General features: G+C 39.4%; 1 long non-coding RNA gene across 1 annotated transcript; it reads right to left on the reverse strand.

Moving 5' to 3' along the window:
• Positions 1-985: 985 nt before the first annotated feature.
• Positions 986-20,874, reverse strand: LOC121930472. Its single transcript, XR_006103953.1, has 4 exons — positions 20,807-20,874; positions 19,168-19,388; positions 14,651-14,749; positions 986-1,299 (listed from the first exon to the last, which is right to left on the reverse strand). It is a non-coding gene; the product is annotated as an uncharacterized LOC121930472 (long non-coding RNA).
• Positions 20,875-24,072: the final 3,198 nt, after the last annotated feature.

The raw sequence follows: 24,072 nt of genomic DNA on the forward strand, positions 1-24,072 counted from the left end.
AGTGTAGCTGCAAAGTGAGCAACTATAAAGGTGAGAATGAGTATGCCATCCCCACAGCAACAGTCTTCTTTATTGTAATGTTTTTATACTTTAAAGAATTAAAAGTGTTTAAATATGATAGCTTGTTTAGCCATAAAGTAACTAATAACAATAACAATAATAATGATGTTTTAGCTCTATCTTGCTTTAGCAATGTTCTTGGGTTCCAGATCAGGAGAAAGTAGAATAAAAAATTAAATCAATAAATAAGCAATAGATGGGGCCATCTTAACTTTCCATTTCATGAGGACTTTCCACTCTTTGAGAGTGATTGCACCTAACCATAAACAGTGGGAAAGGGGGGAAAAGTGAGAAAGACTTCAGGCTTCAGTATATGTTTCTTACAAATTCTGTATTGGTCTTGTAGGCTGAAACACTCAAACTTGCAATATGCCACAGCTCTGAGGGATGACTGTCTTACTTGCATAACTAGTTTAAAGAATCTCTGGGGTCCTCGCTACAACCTTTTATGACCTTCTGCAAATGCCTTTCTCAGCTAGACAATTGATTTTTTTGTTCTTTTTTCCACCCCCTCTCCCCCTTTTATTGTGCTTGTTTCTTCCCTGGGGTGGTCACTTTAACACAGGTTTCTGTGCATTTTCCAACAAACTGAGCTAATAGGAAGAAATGAATGGAGGCTAGAGACCAAAGGGTATTGAAAGTTATTGCACAGACATGCAGGGAAATAATTTGAAAAGCAAGAAGGATTATTTTACTTGTTGATTAAATAGACTTTCCCTTAGCAGTCAATTCAGTTGTCTCCATCACTGTCATCATTTTATTGCCATGTTATATTGTTGTGTAAACTTGGGTACAAATTTGCCCAATTCACTTTTCATTCCCAATGAGACTGGCTGTTCGTTTCCATTTGTTGTTGCAACTTTCGATCAGAACTTCTTCACCCCAATTATTAGAAACAGCTGGCTTCTCTACAGTTTCAGTTTCCCCTCTTCTGGGGAAGAGGAGATAACTGGTGAAATGCATTATAGATCTATTTCAATCTGGGCACCAAACTGGTTCAAGCATAAAACTACAGTGGGTATAATCATACATTTAGAAAGCTGGGGGCCCAGTTTACCAGAAAAACCCATTTGTAGGATGTGCCACAGAGGGTGGCATCTTTCTCCTCATCTTATTTGTCTTCTTCCCAAAAGTCCACACACTGTTTCACACAGAGGTCTCTTCAATTGGCCAGTACAAGGCCAGTAGAAGATGAACTTTTCTTGATCTGGATGTTACAGCTTGAGGCTTCACTCTGGTCTGGCAGAGGAAGATAAATGCACTCCCCCATATTATTATTATTATTATTATTATTATTATTATTATTATTATTAACCTTTATTTATGAAGCGCTGTAAATTTACACAGCGCTGTACATGCAATCTTTTTAGTTAGACGGTTCCCTGCCCTCAGGCTTACAATCTAAAAATTTTTATTATTTGTATCCCACACCTCTGAGAACAATTGGGGCAGCTAACAAAGTTAACCTCAAAGGTTATTTGAAAAAAATGGCTCAAGTGGCTACAAGGAATCTTTGCTCTGTGGTTGTCCCCTTCAGCAGGTGGGCTAATAAGGCAGATGACAGATAGGTTATCCCATACCTGGACCTGAAGCTTCCATTATGCCAGCATATTTCATCTGTATGTAATAAAATTGTGTCCTGTTTCTCTCCTGTTATCAGTGTGTTTCTTGGTTCTCGGCACCATATCCAGGCTTCTCACCACTAGATCTAGTAGTGGCTTTTGAAATCATATAATTCATTCCATCCTGTTATATTCAAGATCTACACTGCAAAATGCAGCTACATAATTCCTGAGAGATGGCCCTTCAGCCCCCATCTAATCCCATCAACAAAAGATAGTATACAAATTCCTACAGCAATATGTTTCAGTATTGAACTGCTCTGAATATTAGGAAGTTTCCTCCAAATATGGGTGACTTGTATCTTTTTTTCAAAAAAATAATAATACAAAAATAAAATGTTTGTGGTATTATTCGTGCAAATGAGGTGCCGGACGCTTGTGTAATTTCACTTCAGACCAGTCCTCTCAAACAACATCCACTAATAAACATCTTTGTTGTCCCTGAATGATTGACTGGAGGAGGCATCTGTAATAATATTCTGGTTGCTGGCAGCAATAGCCTTGTGTGAACTTTTGGATCCCTTATTGTTTGGATGAGGAAGATTGGGCTATGTCCTGGATCCATACCCCCAAGTACCTCTTCTAAAGCTGCATCTATCCATGCCATAATACACTGTATCTCATCTGATTCAGCCTACTAATTCTATACCATTTTTAAATGAAACATCGTGTTGAACACATATTGGACATTCCATGAGGAGAAAGCAATAAATCATAAATCTCTCTCACTCACACACACACACACATAAATGCATCAATGTATGCTGAACAGTCCTAGTTAATGGCCTAAATCTTATTGGTTAGTCTTAACTAGACTCACTGAATCAATTGTTGTATGATGTTGGTAAAACTCATTAATTCAGTAGCTCAGGACTGATGGGATTTAGGACAATGAAAGCAGAGACAAGTAGTTCAATGGAACTGCAAAAACTGAAAGTACTTATTAAATTTTCTTTGGGTCACACAGATCTATTATAAGCATCATGTACTGTACATTCTGTTCCCACTGAGGCAAAGTCAGTGATACTGCAGAAACAACAGACTTGATTAGGACAAGCTTGCTCATTTTATCTGGCTTTCTTTTGTCTCCAAATTTACCCAAAGCTTTAGAGTACAAGTCTGTTTGCATGTATGCCATGTTGCAAATGACCATCTAATGAAGCATTCAGAATTTGAATTGGACAAGCACTCCAAAGTTTGGCTGCTTATCCAAAGTACTCTCCAAGAAAGCCTCTTGAGTCTGCAAAGCCATTCTGTAAATCTTGTGAGAACAATCTTTCTTTCTTTTTTTGGTAACTCCTGTGGGAATAGGACAAGAACAGCCTTTAATATGTTATTCTGTGATGTCCCTGTCTTACAGTGGTCAGAATAGAACTCTATAAGCATGCACTGAAAAAGAAAAATAAGACAATCTGAAGACTGGGGACAAAAATAATTAAGTAAATAACTTTTGTGATTTTATTAACATTTCTATTTAGAAATTTCCTATTTAAAATTTTTTTTAAAATCTCCCAATCTCTCCCCTCCTAAATATTAAACATCCAAGGCTAATCTGTCAACACTGCAACATCACAGCTATATCTCAGGGTATAGCTTTGGCAGATAAGATGTGACACTGAGGAGATAGAAAGAGAATATGTTATACAACCCATCTACTGTCCCTTCTTGTCACTCCCTGGGCATTTATAGCAATGGAGACATTGATAAGTGAGGCTAAGAAACCAAAGTAAAGGGAAATACATGATAAACATGCACTTTCATACCTACTGATATGGTAGTACTTTCAGATTTGTCAGGAATTTCTCCTCTTTCAAATTTTGTATTTTCAACTTTTTTCCTGACCTTCCTGATACACTCCTAATTTTCATAATAACAATGATGTCAAAAATTACCTCTCTGGATGCTGGAAATTTCTCCAAAAGATTATTTTTCATAAACTATGGACATGCCTGGTCCTTTGTCTAAGCATTGTTGTCGTTGTTGTCAATGCTGTGTGCCTTTAAGTTGTTTCCAACTTAGGATGATCCTAAAGTGAGCTGATCATGGGGTTTTCTTGGCACGATTTGTTCAGAGGAATTGTTTACTCCCTTCCTCTAAGGCTGAGAGCATATGACTTACCCAGGATCACCCAGTAGGTTTCATGGCCAAACAGGGAATTGAAGCCTGGTCTCCAAAATCACTGTTCACTCAAACCACTACACTACACCGGCTCTTCAAGTCATGCATATACATATTTCTGGGAATGACTACACAGAAAAATCAGTTCTGGAAAAGATGAGAGTGACCTGAAACCCTCATCTCCTTTCTTCTAACTTTCATACCTTCTTATATTTCTCTCTTCTTATATTTTCATAGTTACCTCACTTAATAAAAAAAGAAGAAAAGAAATTACAACCCCTAAACCCAACCTGGATGCTATCTGATTCATGATTCACTTGTTTCCTTATCTGACCATTCCCTTTTAATCCACTTGAGACACCCTTTGGGATTTTGACTTCCTGCCATAAATTGGTGCACATAACCAACAGGTATAATATATCACATACAACTGGCAAACATGCTTTAACAACAGCCATGTTAAAGATATTTTTAAAAATATAAAACAGCTTTGACTCAGAGATAAGCCTGAACTATGTCTTCATAACAGTTTACCATCCCCATATTTTCATATGAAACTGATACAGTACTATGGGTCGTTTGACCTGGATCTGTACTTTTTAAATTACCTACCTTAGAGAACTGGTTCTACATTGCCCCATGTGTCTGCTGTAAATTCTCTGCACAGTGGAGAAAAATCCAGGATATCCTAGCCTAAATACCCTAAAGGTGTCAGATGCTGCCTGATCTTGAAAGCTAAGCAGGATCAGCCCTAGTTAGTACTTGGATGGATACTAGGTGCTATAGGCTATTTTTCAGTAGAAGGAATTGGCAAAAACACCTCTGAGTATTCCTTGCCAAAGAAAAGCCTAAGGAATTCATGGGGTTACCATAAGTCAACAGGTGGCTTGAAGGCACACATACACAAAGAAAAATACAATATTAATAAATAATAAGTTAAGTAGCTGATGCCATTTCATATCTGATGCCTCAAGTAGCTGCTTCAAGCCAGAAATGTGTGGCAAACTTCATTAGTAGTTAAACTTTACTCAGAGTGAGAGAAAGCAAAACCAGGCGGCTTTAGCAGCTTCTTTCACTAACACCTAAATTCCTTCATGGCCACAGTGCTCCTGGCCTTTCCCCTCTTGCTACCATTCCTACACAAACATAGTTATACCAGCAGTTGCCAATGAATACTAGGTGCTGTAGGCTATTTTTCAGTGGGAGGTACTGGCAAAAACACCTTTGGCAAAGAAAACCCTATCACAGGGTGCCCAAACTCAAAGGAATTCTAGCACCAGGTTTTTCCTGGTGCCAGGGGCACTTCCAGGAGAGATAAGGGACTTCTGAGGGCAAGACTTCTGCCTTCTGGGGGAAGGACTTCCACCTTCTGGAGACGGAACCTCCAGATGTAGTAATTTGAGGGGACAGGAATTCTGCCCTCTAGGGATGGGACTTCTTCCTTCCAGGGTCGGGATTTCCCCAGAGACAGCTAAAGGCCTGGGAGGGTGGGGAGGGGAAACAGGTACACGCCTGGTTCTCCTCTTCACCTGCTTTCCCATCTCTCTGTGTGCCCTCCAAAATAGCTTTGCATCCAAGACAGTGCACATGTGACATAGGTTCTCTACCACAGTCCAATGGCATCCATGGATTGCCATAAGTCAGCAGGTGACTGAAGGCACACAAACACACACACACATATACCAAAGCAAATCTTGAAACAGCTACTTCTTTGGGCTATCCTCACCAGTTAACATGGCCATTGGCAGAACCGTGGGATTCTGGAGTTTGTAGTCCAAAAATGATTGTTCCAAGTCAGTTCACACATGGAGCAAATGCTGGTTTCATGATTTTGCTCTGTATATTCTAATACACAGTACATTCTTGTGCTGCAGAAATCCTGCTGCTTTTCAGAGAGGGAAAGCTGACTTTCATGGATTGATCTTCACCCTGTGGAACCCCATATAAGATTCCGAGAAACACCCAGCATATTTTAGAACACAGTCCTAAGCTATTCATTTAGAAGGCATTGGGGCACTTCCCACCAGACTATTAGAATGAAATGGGTGGCCTTTTCATTCTAACATAACACGTCATACAGAACATTAGGAAATAATGAAGAATGTACAGGTGCCTTTCATGGTCTTTTTCCAGCATGACACATTAAAATTATATTTTGGCAAAAAACCAAAATACAAAAACCAACCACCAAAAAAGAGTAGGACCCTTTTGCTTTTGTATTCTTATGGCATATATTTCGAGGAAATTACATGGTACCTTTTTCTTCCCCCACCTATCTGAATTCTCTTCAAAATGGAAATTCATTGGGTAGTTAACTACAATAAGTTTCTTTCTCCTGCCAATTAAATCTGGCACCAAGGGTAGAGTGAGTAGAACAACTTCCTGCAAGATGCCACATCAATGAGAAGTTTGGAACGGCAGGTAAAAGACATCATTAGATTCATTGCAATTTTCATCTAAATTCATTTCGTACATGTTCAAACAAATTAAGCATAACTGAATCACCATTTAAAATGTGTTGAGAAGGAATTGTTTTAATGCTTTGTGAGGATTTACTAATGAAAAGATGACTTTTTTGTTTTTCTAGCTGGCAAAGATCAAAGAACTAAACTGGGCAAATCGTTATGTTCTTAATGTGTATTTCCACCCACAAAGCCAGAATTACTATGAAAATTATCTGTCAAAACTGGCATTGGAATTTCAGGAATTTATAAGAGGTGTTAAATTCCCATTATTACTTTTAAAACCATGTGCTTCAAATTCCTTTCCTTTTTTAAAAAAATAGTCCTTCCTATTAGGTGGTGAGTGTCCTGTGGCCTCTACCTGCAACTCTTGAATGATGGAGAATGTCAGAACACAAGAGGGTTTTTATTTGAAATACTATGATCGCAAAAGGCTTGATATGGAAATGTTATCTTGAAGTAAGGGCAATAGCAACCAGAAATGTAAATGGATTCTGCAGAAATTGGTGCAATATCCTGAATCCACTGCCAGGAAAAAAAAAAGAAATGTATAAGTGCCAATTCCTTTGTGTTGCTGGATTCTAAATCCCCTCATCCCTAGTCACCACGTCTAATAGGTAGGGATGGTTGGAGTTTTATCTGGTTTGAGGACTGTAATATTGTTGACTTGATAAGTCAACATGTGGAGGACCACTATTTCCCCACTCTTTTTTTACATTTATCTGTACAGCAGTTTGAAGACACAACACTAAACGTGACATTCATTTCATGAATACTGTTAACATGCATATTTTGATGGCATTCATGAAATTTATGGCACATGTAGTGTAACTGTAAGACGTCTCTCTATGCACTGTGACATCTTGGTTCACATCTTTTGGTTATAGTCAATTCATGTTAGTAACAACCCAAAAATGTATCTCTGAAGCTGCTGCTGCATTTTCTATTGTTGCCAGTGGAAGCTTCACCTTGAAATGCAACTAAAAGTTATAAACAGGAGATTTTTATAGGGTTTTTTTGTGTGAGTTTTTTGGGCTGTGAGAAGTGTTCTAAAAAAACATGGTCTCATAGCATGAAAAACCCTAAAAAAAAAAAAAAAAAAACAATGGATGCCAGCTGTGAAAGCCTTTGACTTCACACAGGAGATTTTTTGTCAGGAAAATCTCATTATTATTTTTTTAATTCCAAACTGGCAAATATTTGTGCAGCAACTTCAGGCTAACAGAGAGTTAAACTTCCTCACACCCATCTTCAGGGGTCTACTGATAGTCAAGCTTACCAAAATGTTTATTAAACAAAAAATTTTTAATTACTTTTATGCAGTTAACATTTCACCTTGCTTAGTTTTTAACTGTAGAAACATTGGGCTCAATTCCTCGATTAAACATTGTACTCACTTGAGTATCATTTGCTACATAACTGTTAATCTGCCTATCACACTTTATAGAGTTATTGCAAGTCTAAGGTAGTTAATATACACATGTAATGCCTTTAGTATGAACTGGGTTGGGGTATGATAAAATATTGCATTAGTATACTAGAAAATATCTACTCTTGTAGCATTATGGGATAGAGCCAGATATCTGGAGTCTTTCAAAGTCAATATGGGGTATGTTCTTACAACTCCATTTCAGTAGAGGCAGTTGGAATAAAAGCAAGGGTGGATTTACCACCCCAGAACTGCAGACTCACCAGCCCTTCTTGGTTCCATTAGCTAGATGCATTCAGTGTCTGGCCTGCCCTAGGGAAGTATTTGCTCTGTTCTTGAGGGTGCAAGGGCAAGATGTGCCCCCCTCCCCATTGCATGTGCCCAGGTTTGGTGTGAATTGATCTACAGTGTGTTAATTGATATAGAGAAACAAAGCTGAATATTACCAGCATGTACACCAGCACAGGGATAAGATGGTGTTCTGTGGCACCCCACAGCCCAATTGTTAAATCACCCAATTTTTCTCCCTAAAACCAAACTCAGAAGCAACAGTGGAACCTCTGAGTGGAGCCACAGCTGTTAATCTACAGGGCTGAGCCATTAAAATGAGAAACCAAGCAGGACACATCAGACAAGATCACAACCCTTCTATCCCTTTCCTGTAAAGAGTATGGTCAACAAAGGCCAATTGTCAAAATAAGGCCTAAACCAAGATTGAAAAGTCTTGTCCAAGTTGGAGCACATAGTACTTTTTCCATAAAGAGGGAGGGGAGTTTAATGAACTGGATATGCTCCAGCACAGACTTCATTATGGGTGATTATACCATCACCTCTTTTAAGACAGGCATCACCCTCGTGCATACAACCTGGACCCATCTAATCAAATCTCATGGTTTGTTTTTATTAACCATGGAGGACAAGGATTGAAAACGCATTTAGATGTGATATTGCAAGCACCATGTCCATATCAATGGTTTTCAACTGGAATGGATCCTGCAACAGAAGCTAAAATAGATCCATCAATTACACAACAGGATTTGCAACAAGTATATAGTGACAAACTCATTTTAAAAATGAGCAGCTTTATACATGTCCTATACTCTAGCCAACAAGTGCCAGGGGAAACAGGTGGTTAGAGTGCAAGAATTGTTGTATAGTTAGTCCAGTCCAGGTCAGTCACAGGTTATCTGAGCAAGATGAAGGTAAAAAATTGAGACATGGACATCAGCTGGTCCAGACGTTATTGAAGCAGATCAGTTGTCTAGATACATGAAGCCAACAAGGAGTAAACAGTCCTCAAAACCTAGCCAATCCAAAGTCATGAAATCAGGAATACTAAAGAGTACTCCAAGTCAACAAGATAACATGGCTCTCAGCACCAAATCCAGGAGGGAACTGCTGTGATAATTGTGGACAGCTCTTTCAAGTTACAGGTGTATAATCAATGGCCCGTTCCACATGGGCATATAGTACGCGCAGAGCGCGTACTAGGGTTAGGAAGGGGCGTGACTTCTTCACACCCCTAACCCTAGTACGTGCTCCATGCGTACAAAATGGCGGCACCCTATACAGACGGGGGGTGCCATGTTGACGTTGTGGACGCATAGCGTTCGGACGTTGCACCGCAGAAATGATGCAGTGCCGCATCATTTCCGTGGCGCAAGAAGAAGCGCCATTTTGGCGCTTCTTCTTAGTGGCAGAGGGAAGCCTCGCGGTTTGGCCGCTGGAGCTTGTCGCCACCACTAATGATAGCGAAGGCAGACCACCTCTTTCCGGCGGTCTGTAATGTGCCAATAATTTGTCAGTGATGCCTTTATTGGCCTACCAAAATGCACAATATACTTGTTGCAAGCTTTCAAAGCTCCTTGGGCTTCTTGATCAGGCAAGATGTTACAAACCAAACAGGAGAAAGAAAGAAAGAAAACAATTGGAGATGTTAGTCAGATGACTGCATGTTGTTTCAGTCCTTAGTAAAGGTGGTATACTGAGGACGATATATTTTGTGCTGGCAGGTTCCTCCTGCTTCTGGCCATGCAGCAATAGGGAGATTTTCAAAGTCCAGGAAATTTAAAGTTCATTTGCATCTCAACAGGGATCCTCTTTTGCAATCCAGTATGTGTCTAATCAGGTCAGCATTAGGCAACAGTCATTGAGATCTGCATTTCTCTCTTTGCATCTTAACAAAGGATGGGGTCATGTCATCTTCAGCATCTTTGGCCTCTGCCATCTCTGCTGGGGAACAGAGTCCCTCACTACCACAGCCCCCAGCAACCTAGAATCAGAGAAAGCTCCATTATCAGGAGCTGCAGATTCCTAGCAATCTGCCTCCTCCTCCCCTTCATCTGAGTCATCTAAAGGGTATATTATGACAATATGCAGAATATCTAGCAAAACATTTACTGGAGCAGCTATCAGTCAGTGTTGAAGAAATCTGAAGATTGCTGATGAGTACAGCTACATATGCATTACATAGTAGCAGAAGGTATCGTATACCTTCCTGCACAATGCCACTCATTCCATGATGTTCAGCCAGGATGATCAGAAGCAGTGTTGTACCCTGAAATGTCCTATCTGCTTTTGTGCATCTGGGAAAAGAGAGGTTTTATATTGGGAATGGAAGTTGCTACTTCTTCCCCAGCTATACAGGAGCCAGCAAGGTGCAATCCTGTAGCCAAACAGTAACTAAAGGGGTAGAACTGAACTTGCCATCTCCCTGGCTGCTGTTGTTCAAAGGAAGGGAAGGGAAATAAAAAAGAGCAAGCAACTTCCACCCCTACACCTCTCCACCCCCACCCCCTGACAACAACACAAATATACTGGTGAAGGATTGTGCTTTACAAGCATGCTTACTAGATTGTGCCCTGTGTCAAGGTCTTGGCTTCCTTCAGGATCACACATTAGACCCATGTTAGTAAAAGTCACAAATTAGTAGCAGCCTTGATACTATTGGAAAATGGAAATTAGATTGTATATTCCATACTTACACTTTGAAGTGCCAGCTATTTTACTATAATTCTAACAGCAGGCATCTCAGAAGCATTTTCCTTTGACAAGTCAACAGTCCAATTACACTCAAAATTGAGCAATTGCAACCCTATTTGTTTAATATGAAACTGTGTTAATGGAGATCTTTTTATTACTGTTATTATTTATCCATCTTGAGTTTGATGTTTTACAATAATCAGCAGTGTTAGAATATTTTTCTAAAATGCCATGACAAATCAATTGAGCAAAGCGCATAAAACTAGAATCTGCATAAAGTATGAAACAGTCGGGGCTGGGAGGAAAGATTCAAAGCTCTCCATCTCTGTTAAGTGAAGCTCTTAGCTGACGCATTTGGTCCGTCACGAGACCAGAGATTAAATTAATACATGCATATGTTTCTCTTTTATTTTGATAAAGATATATCTCAGAGGAGATAAGAACTGTATCTTCTGCTTTGTTGAAGAATGTTTCATATTAAGTACAAATGTTTTGAAAAAGTGAAATCCAAGATAAGAGGCAAATCCCAGCAACAAAAGCTGGTCTTCATGAAAAGGTATACCTTGTCTCAAATTTATCATCTCTTGAAGTTTTAATTCCTACCACAGATTGTTCCACTCAGTTTACAAAATCTACAAGGCTTTCAGAATTGCTACACAAATATCTGCCAGCTTGGATTTAAAGAAATATGTTCCATGAATCATTAGAAAACTCCAGCATATTTAAAAGAAGCACCCAAAGGAAAAAGGAAAAGCATTTATTAGGTTCTGAGACCACTTGTACAGTGAGTCCTTGTAGTAAACTGGGGTTTGGTTCCAGGGCCACCCAAAGATATCAAAATCCATGAATGCTCAAGTCCATTATATAAAGTTGTGTAATAAAATACTGTCTCATATAAAATGGCAAAAATCAAGGTTTGCTTCTGGGATTCCCCCCTCCCTTGCAAGTTTAAGCCATGGGTGGTTGAATCCATGGATACAGAAGGTCAGCTGCACTATTTCTATATTAGATTCATACATGATTGATATAAAGGGGACTAAGGTTGCCAGATCTTAGGGCCTGGACTATCTTCCCCTGTCCACAATGCAGAGGGAAGGATTCTGGTACATATTAATTAGATTGTCATTCTTTGTTATTACTAACTGCATTCTTTTCTAATCCTTTACTCACTGTACTGATGAATAAAAAGTTAGAACAAATAAAAGCTATTATATCAAAGGCACAGAAGCTCCAGTCTTTCCTTGTAACTGTTGTCGGACAATGGTCTGTAGTATTTGTAGAATAATTGCATTTTGCAGAGAGGGAAGAACTACTTGGTAAGAAAAGTCTCAGGTCATCAGCTCAATGAGATTATAGATTGATATACACAATGAAGAAAGACAATGAAATCAGTTTGCATGGAAGGAAATTAATATCCGTAAGGAATTTCAGCATAGTAAATTTTACAGTTTCAGAAGCTGAAAGAAGGAGTTCTGAATATTCATCAGAGTAAAAGAATAGTTTACATTTAATTCATGAACATCAGTTTCTATGTTCATTTCATTTGAATATGTTTGTGCAACTGAATTTGCCACTTTTGGTTGATAACTTTCCATTTGATCCTGTCAGAAATTGGATTCTGTATGGTAATGAGGGCTATGCAGCTCATTTGTCTAAACCTTGAAAAACATAACAAATTGGGCCAACTGGGATCAACATATATGAGTTCTGGAATGGTATGTATTGAATGGTAAGTCAATGTCATAGTAAATCCTCTTGATTCAATTGGGTCTTCTTGCCTTGGGACTAACAATATAATTCCAACCAGTGTCACCAAATTATGTAAGTAACCATTCAAGTTCTATTCCTTGTTTTAAAATAACACCGTGTGGATCCTCATTGACATGAGGTCATTTTTGTGCAGCAGCTAACCATGTGATTCTGGGTTTTGCAACCACAAAAAAGAAAAAGAAAAAAGAAAAAAGTTGTAATGCAAATTATTTCATACACAGGGCTTGCCAGGTAGAACAATTTCCAGCAGATTTTCAGTCAGTTCGTAGAAAATAATCAGGACAAAGATTATGTTAAGTTACATTTTAATATGGTGGTCATGACTCCAAAGCTCTTCTTTCTTCCTAGTTTATCAAAACCATTTGATGACCTGGGGATGTGGTAAAGCTAAACTAGATAACTTTACTTTTCAAATGCATATATAGCAACCAGTAGGAGAGGTTGTAATTATCAAGCATGTAGCAACATGCGGAGGGAACATCTAACCCTTTCCTCCCTTGGAGGAGTCCTGAGGAAAATCCGTGCTTTCACACTGATATATACTTTGAAGAGGAAAATCCTCTCCATTGGCACCAATAGATGCTTTCCCCCCATGAAAAACAGTACCTTCAAAGGTGCACTTTTAATCAAGACTGTAAAAGGGAGAAACAAATTAAATTTCCCCTCTTGATTTCTTTCCATCTCAATAATTAACTGCTCCCCAGTAGCTGCCATGCTTTAAAATGCAATAAAAAAGCCATATTTTAAGTGAGGGGGAAAACACATTTAGAGGGTTGTCTACACTATTTAAAAAAAAAAAAAACCTCTCACTTCGAATTAGCAATATTCTGACTATGGAACATGCTGTCCTATTTGAAGTGGGTGCAGGGAAAATTTTGCTGTGGCATGGGGAAAATTCCCCCATTGGCACCAAATCAATGCTTTCCTTATCCCTAAGTGAGTGTATAGAGGATCATTGCCTAAGGGGTCTTTACACTTTTTAAAAATAAAATTGCTCTGTGTTATCCGAGTACTGGCTGCAAAAAATGAACATTCACCAATTAGCTAGTTTCTTTTTCAGTATCAGATTTCCAGGCTGATTTTGTTTGTTCTTGATAAAAATCAGTGGAGTGCTGCTTTTCTTTGCTAGGTTTTGCAATCCCACACATACTACATAACTTGGCAACACTTCTAAGCTGACCACAGACACGCCTGATCCCAAGTACTATTTATGCTTTTTGGGCAGCGCGGGCTGAGCCAAGGCAAGGTTGTGGGATCCATTTCACTAGAGTCCTGCTGTGCCTGTTTTGGTTATCTTTCAGAGATAGTTATGAAAAAAGCAAATGTGCTCATCCATTTTGAATTATGTTGTTTTGGCACACAATTGGCTTTTACATTAGTTCTCCCCCCCTGCCCCAGTTGCATATTAGCTGCAGAGGTGCTCTCATGTGCTGTCTGGCTGCTGTTGTGCAGCTAGGAAGGAAGAAGCAATTTTTGTCTTTTTTGGCAAGGGGAGTTGAAGGATGTGCCTTTTCCCACAATGGGTGAGTATTTGAGTAGGGTCTAGTATTGTAACATTGTTAATTGCTATGAGATATGGGCAATTAAAATGGTATTTAAAAATCTTAAGTAATAAAAAATAAATAATTTCATAATAAAGCATGGGTATTTAGTCCAATGGTGAGAATCATGTGAGCCAGTGTGGTGTAGTGGTTGGACTATGACTCTAGAAACCAGGATTGGACTCCCTGCTCAGACATGGAAACACATTGTGTGACCTTGGGCAGAGCACACACTTTGAACCTCAGCGGATGGCAATGATAAACCACCTCTGAACAAATCTTACCAAGAATACCTCATGATAGGTTCTCTTTAGGGACGCCATAATCAAAATGACTTAAAGACACACAGCAACAATGGGAAAGTGAAGGACAAACACAAAAAGAATGTATATACCAATTCCTCTAATTCTGGCTTGAGTGTCAAACTAGTGCTACACTAGAGATGGGACTCATGTGTCCGTCCAAATGCTGTTGGATGGCCAGTCCCAGCACCCTTGATCAGCAAAACCAACAGGATCTGGAAGGACACATGAGTCCTGTATCTAGTGTAACACTAAGCCAGAGTTAGAAGAATTGGTATATACCTTCTTTTTGTGTTTGTCCTTCTCTTTCTTCTTACATTTGCTCAGGCTCTCTGGCCGTAGTCCCAAATTCAATTGTTATTACCTGCAAAGACAGGATATTTAACAGCACTAAGTGCTGAAGAAGATGCTTGAATTTGAGCCAGGTGAAATAATGAATCCACAGAACAAAAGAAGGACTCTGCTGCCAAAAAGAAGAAGAAGAGGAAGAAACACCCTTTTACCAGTTAATGTTCATTTAGGGGGGAAATTATGCTTTCATCAAAGTACACGCTGGAAAAGCTAAACTGGAAAGCTTCACTTTATCAGCCTTAAAAGAAACCTTTTCTGCCTTACATGCATTGTTACTGTAAAAGGATATCCAGAGTCAAATCTGGCAAGCTGACATGTCACATTAGCTGCTCAATGACTGCAATTCACAGCCCTGGTAGGTGGAAGGCAGGCTGCGATATTTTAAGACTAGATTTTAAAATTCTTATTCCTTTCACCAAGTGATGATTTATGATAGTGGCTGTCTAATAGTGCTTTAGTGAACCTTGGGGTTCTTTATAGGATCATTAGTGATACCTTCATGAAAAGATGAGTAAAGGAAAGCAGGCCCACCGGAAAGACACCTGGCCCACCAAAATTAAACTCCTGCAATGCACAGCTGCCAAGAAATGTTGGGACGGCTTAAGGAAGCATTCTCAGTTTCTGCAGAAGCAAAGCCAGTAGAAGCTATTGGCTCTGATATCAGTAGGGCAGGGAATCCATTCTGAGTTTAACACCATACTTTAAAGATGCTATCAAGATGCTGGACTATATCCACAGAATATGTTTAACCCATTGTTTGTTTTTTAACTTAAACTAACTGGATTCACCACTCTATGGCTGTCAGAGTCACCAGCCTCAACTGAGAGTGTATCAGCACTGCAAAATTAAAACAGTTTCACACCACTTTAACTGGCATGATTCTGTCCCACAGAATCCTGGGATTTGTAGTGTTTGTAGCCCAACAGATAAACTGACTATGTACCCTAAACATGTCCCAGAAACCTCTACAATGCATGGATTTTCCATTTTAGCCAGGCGCAGAGGTTCCTTGGTGGACAAGTTAACATAGGATGTGATACTTGAAGCCACAAAAGTTGAAAACGGTAAAAACACATCATGTCTGTACAAGAGTTTCCTGAATTAGTCCCAGTCAGTTTAAACAGTCCTGCTGCAGATAGGCAAATCTACTTGGTATTGTTAAAAATTATAGAAAAGGTTTCACTGAGTAAGGTGCTTGAATCCAGTCTTAGTTCCTCCAAATTTCTATTGCCAATTCTAGAGTTTATACCATTTTGGAATATTTGTCACTGTCCTAACCTTTTACCACCCCTACTCTATCTTCATGATATATTTTGAAGAATTTGTTTAATATTTTACCTCTTTCCTGTGAGCTGATCTGTGAGCACTGAAAGATAGCATGGAAATATAGAAGGAATGAAGGACTCAGAGAAACGGACTGTGTAGGAATGTTTGCAAAAGAATAAGATGAGGAGGAAAGGAGATTCAAATGACTCATTTACAATTTGTTATAGCAAATTATACCACTAAAGGCTGCATCAAGTGTAGAAATGAAACAAATACTCCCAAATTTTCTTACTGCAACAAAAAGAGGTGTCTTGACAAAATTAGACACCTTGTCATGAAAATTGTCAACTGTCACATATTTTTCACATGTTCAGAGTTCTATGAATAATTGACTTTCATAAAAAGCTTTTTTTAAAAAAAAAATCAAAACTTGTTTTGACAAGAAAATACACCTTTTGCATACACAAAAAATTTCCACATTTTTGCTGCACAAAAATATGTGGACCTTTTTGCAGAGAAACCAGATATTTTGCCATTCCCCACCCCCAGAAAAGTCCAGAAGTACCACAAAAAACCCCCAGAAAATGTGCAAAATAAAATCCCTCTTGTGATCTCACTCAGCAGGGAGAAAAATTTCTTAATTCTTGTGTGTGGAAACAAAATAACTGATTATTAACATCTCTAGTAACATAATGACATCCCTAGATGCCACCATGCAAGAATTTTGGTATCTGTTTTCGTATCTGTCTCAGATACGAGCATTGTAACAAATTTAGACATTCATTCAAATGTAATAACTTCTTAAACAAAATGAAAATAATTTATGAAAATGTTTACCCAAATCTGAGGCATCACTTACACAGGAGAAACTATGAGAGGTCCCCTAGAGTTTGGTGGTTAATTTTCCAGGTTCCATGAAGGAACAGAAAAGTCCAGTCATTAAGTTTGGTTGAACAAGGTCAAGTCTAAAGTTTAGGGCAAATCTCTTCTATATATTCTGTGTAAGACTTCCTGGAAGTCTAAGAGCAAATCACAGATAAAGAGAAATATACATTTTCTGCTTTTACTGTATTTTCCTTCCAGGCATGACATTCCTTTAAGGTGCCATGCCTGAGTAGTCAGACTTGCAAAAAAAAGCCCATATTTACTTCAATGACCAATTGCAAAACAAAAATACACTAGTTTGCAACATATGGAGTAAGACAAGCCCTTGTTATCATAAACATGTGTCTTTTACCTCATATAGAAGCTCTGCTTTTAATGACCCACTAACTGTATTGTCTAGATTGGCCCTTAATGACTGTATTTAAGGGTATGAGTAAGAAACATTAGGATATAGCTATGACCATTGCATGCACATGGCCTTAACATATCCCCAGCAAGTGTTGATAAAGCAATCATTAACAATAATGAAGGATGTTAATTAACAGCGATTATGAACACTATAAACTAATCAAACCCACAGAGATAACAATGAAAAAACTAACTTTAAAAAGCATCAAACTCACTCCTTGCTTCCAGAGGACAGAATTTCTAATGAAAAGATTTTATGACTGAAAAGGACTTGCTCCTTGCTTCATCAGTCTCATCCAAAGACAGGATTCAAACCCCAGGTTTGAGAGAATTTAAGATTTTATCAAACTAGGCTGCTAAGATACCATAATTGTGTTAGTGTAGGAAATGCAAACATACTGCTTTGGGGATAGTCATTTTTACACAACTCATCTGATGTGCCATGATGCAGCTGTAGTCCCAAGCTCCATCTTCTGCATGCTGGCCTTCATAACCCTGCCTTCCTGCCCTATGCCCTTCCCTGCATGACTTTCTATCTGTATTTTTAATAAATAAATAAATAAATAAATTACACAGTCACAGCAATTGATCAGCTTTTAAAAAAGCAAAGCAAAGCAATTGGGTCGGGGACCCCAGCTTGCTTGAGAGTAGCAGGGAGGATGGGGAGAGGAGCAGAGCAGAGCAGAATCACACTTACTTGCACAATGTGACTGCCTTCATATTGGAACTGCAATGGGAGGAAATTTTCACATGGGAATCAATAGTGGAAAAGAAGCACAACTGGGCGGGATTGATGGGTTTTGTCCATCAATGAAAAAGACAACTCCAGGAACTCAGGGATAATGAAGCAGCTACAAGACAGACGTGGCACTGTGTGATAATGTACAGCCACAGATGCTAGTATCCAGCTGTGATTCTGCTTTGGCAGCCTCCTGTGATAAAGTCCTGAGTGATGTCCTCAGGATCTGTATGTCTTTTTGTTGTTATGGAGACAGGAATTCACCACCTCCCTCATTCAATGACTTTAAATTTCCTTAAAACTCACCTGGTTTGTACCCTGACATGTTCATTTGGTGGCTGTTGGAGAGTGGTGGAGGTGGCAGAGAGGCTGTGTCTATATAGCTGATCATACAACAACGCCATCCTCCAAGAACTCCTGGCCCTGGAGGATATGTCTGTTATTAGTCCTCTGGCTATAGTTGGATGCATGTCCATCAACTTCATCTCCGCAATAGTCACTAAATGGCTGTGGGCAGGAGAAGAGAAAGGTGAATCGTGTTGTAGGGATGAGAAACAGAGCACACTCCATCTCCCCATGCAGAATTTCAACAAGTGGGTGTGTGGAGAAAAGAATAGTGTCATTTCAAGGGATTAATTATGTCAGTATATTTTTGCCTCAGGCTGTGTAAAATGTCTCAGGTGCATGCAATGGGCTAAAGAGGAAATGCTGACTCAGAGGAAGCTGATGCAACTTGAGCATGGAGATGAGTCATAGCAGGTCAAAGCTGCACTGTCACTGTGGCTACATGACAGGAAGCTGATGAAACACTAGAAGGGTGTTGGATCAGAATCCTAGCTGTGTTTGTGTATATAAGGATGAATGCTTAAATACACAGTATGGTGGTGTGGATGGTAGTTGATGGTGGAGCATGATGTTGGTTTGTGTAAATATTGCTGTATTGTGATTGTAAATATTTACTGCAACTAAGATTAAAAGCCTCTTCAGAAGAACCTCAGCAGTTGTGAACTGCTTCCAGATTCAGCAGTGGTGTTTGTCTTCCTGGCTGGTAGTCTTCTGCGTGTGGACACAGTTGTACCCCAGCACTAACAAATCATACATGGTTGTTTGAACATTCTCATTCTCAGTTCACATGATATCCATCTACTTCCAATCAACCTAATTTTCATATCTTTCATATTTCATAACCAGCCGTATATTCATTCTAAAGTAAATTATGCATTTTAAACTACCTTGAGTTGTTACAGTTCCTTTTCTCAGTGTGCCATTTCTGGTGACCACTGAAGCAAGGTATGTTCCCATTCTTCAGGTCTTCTCTAACTCCTTTCCTTGTCCTTTTCAAACTTTTCTGCCTTTTGACAGCTTTGATTCCTGATCTTCCAAGAGAAATAGTTAGAATAGTAGCAATGCAGCAACTGAATGCATAAGGTGCACTAAGTGTTCACATCTGTTTCTGAAAATACAAATACAAACCAATTATTCACAAAGTATGGAGCACTTATTTGAAAATGTATGAAAATGTTTTTTCTGTCCTTTTATGTCATGGTGGCATGTTGTCATAGGGGCATAACACACAAAAATGTATACAGAGTTTTTATGTAGGTGTATTCTAGCCCTCTTGGGGCAATTTCCTGATGGCAGGCAGACGATATTAGATCCCAATATTCGGCAAAAGCCTTGGTGGGGAAAGAGGGAGAAAAAATAGCAAGCCTGAAAAGCCATCAATTGTCACTTTCCCTCCTCCTCACCATTCCAGATGGCAACATTTGGCAAAGTCATGCTAAACCTTCCCCTTCTTCACTTCAGCTTCTCTTGCCTGCCTCCCATCTCTCTACAATTCCGTAGCTTTTTTTTTTTACAAATCATCTCAGATACAGACACCACTTCCTTTAAAAGACTTCTAAAAGGCACAATTATGTTGGTGACCTACAGAAGCATAATTGGAAATAAGACTCATGTATGTACTTTTTGGTGATTGAAGTTGAAGGAATTCACCACCAAGATGACCTCATGCCATCTACCTGTCTTCTCCCTTAGTACCTTCCCCAATAGTCATTTAGTGGCTCAGGGAAGATGGAAGGATAAAGGACAGAAAGGCAGCAGCTGTGTCCCTACAGCTTCAGGAAGGAACAGGGATTCTCCCTAGATCTCCTGGAGTCCCTCTACAAGTCCAGGTTGAGGACATTTTTTTCTTGTGACTAGTCCCCTTTTGTCCTCTGGCCACAAAATGACCTAAACACATGTAGGTTAAGGGAAGGGGGAGGCCTAAGTATGTCCTTTATGCTTTGCCAGTGCAACATAGAATATCAACCAGAATATTCCTATTCCCTCCCCCTTCCAATTTTGGATGGGATTTTACTGCTCTCTTCAGCACAGTGCCTATATCTATGCCACAGAGCCTGCGAAGCATTTCAGAGCTGTTCAGTGTGTGTGCCATCGGAGGGTCAAAGATTCCCAATAGTGCTTTACACCAAGTCAGATCACTGGCTCATATAGCACAGGTCTACCAAAAGCAGCTCTCCAGGAATTTTAACAGGATGCTATTCTAGCCCTACCTAGAAATGCCAGGGACTGAACCCATTACCTTCTGCATGCAAGGCATGTGGTCTGCCATTGAGTGAAAGTCCTTCCTCATATCTGCACACAAGCATGTGTGCAGAAGCCTGCTGCCATGCCGTCATAGTCCCTAGTTGGGCTAACATAGGGATAACACATATCTAGACACAGACACATGAATTCCATATCAATAGGATATATAGCAGTGAATGCTAAACCTCTGTGTCAGCTGTTAACCCTTTCACATACAAATGCATTACGTTGTCCACACTACATTCACTTTAATGTATAAAATACCACAGCATATCTTCTTACTTTATAGCCCTCTGAACATCTGCACCCTTGATCTGGCATCTGCAGATGAAGGTTTGTCTTCGTTTCCTAATGTAAAACAAGCAGTTGGCCCATTAAGAATAATGGCACATTGATTAACAATGAAGCATAAGGATGACGATCCATCCTCTGACCTGTTGCGATCTTTACTTGCAAAGTGCTGCACATGTTCCCACTTGCTGGCAACTGCAGGCATGTTCTGTTTCTCAATTACTTCTAAAAGGCTTCTTTTCTCAGGAACTATTCCCAGGAGTAACCTTTCCTGGGAGCCAGTAATTAGATTAATAAATTAATAGATCTTATGGCCAAACCTTATCACTATTTAACTACTTATTCAGAAGTAAGTCCCACTGAGTTCAAAGAGACCTGTTCTTAAATAAACAGGCATAAGATGGTAGCCATAAAATGCCATAGATGTGAAGGAAAAGGTTAGCCATAGAAATGTATAATTGGGAAAGTAGACTGCTCACCATTTTTCAGCAAAATATAACCTTCAGGTGCAATAGTTACCCATTCTCCTGTTTCATCCAAACAAGGCTTCCTTGAGGTTCTAGCTCACAGTTCTGTCCTACAGCAGTTTTATTCAAAAGTACATCCCATTGTGTCTAAGCAGATTTATACCAAATTATGTGTTCACAGATGACAACACACAATGATTGTGATCCCTGATGGGCAGTATAACTCTGCCAGCATGGGTGGTAGGTAGTAGCGGTGGTATAGGAGGCCATGAGTTAGCAGGATCAATATAACCACAGGCACTGAGTTGGGAGTGAACACTGTTTCTGTCAGAGAAAAAAGTAGTATATGTTTTGGGGTGGGGGGTGGGGGGTGGGGGTGGGATCTTAATCCATTGGTTTCCAGACTACAGAGCTTCATTTTCATGTTGACTCATTTTATGGAGAAACTATATATCTTGTGATGGGAAATCCCGAATACAAATTTACAACTGTTCAACTGAGTGTTAGCCAGATCTGGCCTCGTTCTGTGTGAGTCATACTTATCCCTCTCCAGAAAAGGCAAATTACAGAGGAGATTGCTGGGGCTGGACAAAGTGTTTTTCGGGAAGCATTTTTCTGTGTTTTAACCAATAAATCATTAAAAGTTCCTCTCAATAAATACAAACAGAATAAAGCTTTGTTTGAAAGTCAGCTACAGTCTGCAGCGTGACTCAGCAGTTTGTACTGCGAGCTTCAAAGTTGTATGTTTTGCAGGATCTATGAGGAGCTTGGAAATATACATCAAAAAAATAGCTACAGTTTGGGAGCTACATGTACATCACAATAATGTTGCTTCTCTCCCCACCTCAGCCAAATGTCACCCAAAAACCAGCTCCAAAGGGAGCAACTGAGAGGACATATAGGGGATTGTGTGGCGTAGTGGTTTGAGTGTTTTACTGCAACTCTAGAGACCAGTGTTTGATTCCTGGTTGGCACTGGATAACCTTGGGCAAGTCAAACTCTCTCAACCTCAGGGGAAGACAGTGACAAACTTCCTCTAAAGAAATCGTTCCAATAAAACCTTATTATAGGGTCACCATAGGGTTGCCATAAGTCAGAAACAATTTGAAGGCATGCTACAACATTAACAACAACGTAGGGGACTGCAATGTGGAGATTTCCCTCAACTGGTTCAACAAATGGAAGTCGTTCCATCAGGAGATGTTCTCCATGGGATTTTGGCCATGGTTCTAAGGCCCACAAAAGTCATTAACTACTATTATGTGGCCCTCCAGATGTTGTGGTACTTCAACCTCCAACAGCCTTACTCAGAACAGCCCATGAGAAGGAATTCTGAGAATTGCAGTTCAACAACATCTCAGACTGTATTATAGTTTCAAGTTTCTATCACTAACACTTTTCAATTTCCCAGAAGTATACGTATTAGTTGCTTTAAATGACTTTTTAAAATATGAGTGTTACAAGCCCTGGTGTTACAAAACTCGGTGTTCTCTGTCTTGTCATCACCTGAACACTCATAAGAGTACATGAAACAACAGCTTGAGGAACAGCATGAGCCCAGCACTTGAACCAGGCAACAATCTTCCCCTGAATGAACTAGGAAGATTGTGCAATGGTTACATTGCAAAAGGGGTGATACTATCTCTCATTATACCTTGATATTTGTACTTGTTCCTTCCAAGTTGTGGATTTACTTTGTATTTCTGTTAGAATCTTGAGGTCTACTGAGCAGAGCCATTTAAAAAGCAACATATCCTCTTAAGATAGAAGGACATGACATATTCTGATTTGTAGAAGTATGGAGCACAAAGAGATTGTTTTTGGTAAGAGAAGTAAGCTCACAATTTTTTCACCCCCAGATTTGTTCCTGATTTAACACCAGACATTTGTTCATTTCAACAACTTTGTTTAGCAAGGGAAAGAGGAAAGAAGTTGGCTTTTTCTGGGGGTTGGTTGTTATTTTGCAGGGTTTGTTTGCATTCAGGAGGCTGCTGCTATTGTCAGTGGTGAGTGGTGGCTCCCATGTCAGGGATATGACTAATCCACTATAAATTTTAATTTACATTTTAGAAGAGCTGTCCAATGAGATCAGCCTGTTATAGAGATAATATTTAGGGACCAGCAGTTCTTCCACACTGCAGAAATAAAGAGTTGGACACCACTTTAACCATCGTGGTGCCATCCTGTGGAATCCTGGGATTTGTAATTTGGTGAAATATTCAGCCTGACCTATCAGAGAGTCCTGGTCCCTCACCAAACTACAAATCCCATAATCCTGTAGGATAAGTCATGACAATTAACAGTGGTGTCAAACTACTTTATTTCTGTAATATGGATACATCCTTGGATAGCTTATGTAAAGTTTGGATGAAGACCTGGAAAATATGAAAGCATCAGTCACCAGTGACTGATATGAAGCAACTAGAATCAGAAAATCATTGCTGATCAGCTATAGGTCATTCAGAGATCACCAGCCATCACTTTGAATTGCTTTTTTCTAATAGGACTGAATAGTGATACAGGTAAGGAACATTTGTGTAGCATAGAAACTGTTGCTTTAACCTCTGGCATTATTAAACTAATCATTAAGAATGCCTGATGACCTTCTGAGGCATTCCAAAGTTTTCTAGAACAAAAGTTTGTCCTAATAGTAAGGGGATAAATGTTTTTAGAGGGCCCAGCATAATTTAGCTTGCAGGAAGAAGTCCAGACAAAACTCATGAATGCCTGTGAAGATAAATCTTATTGCAAGATTGAGGTCTTGTAAACATGTGTTCTTTGTAGAGGTTT

This window comes from Sceloporus undulatus, chromosome 5 (assembly GCF_019175285.1).
Source record: "Sceloporus undulatus isolate JIND9_A2432 ecotype Alabama chromosome 5, SceUnd_v1.1, whole genome shotgun sequence".
NCBI lineage: Eukaryota > Metazoa > Chordata > Lepidosauria > Squamata > Phrynosomatidae > Sceloporus > Sceloporus undulatus.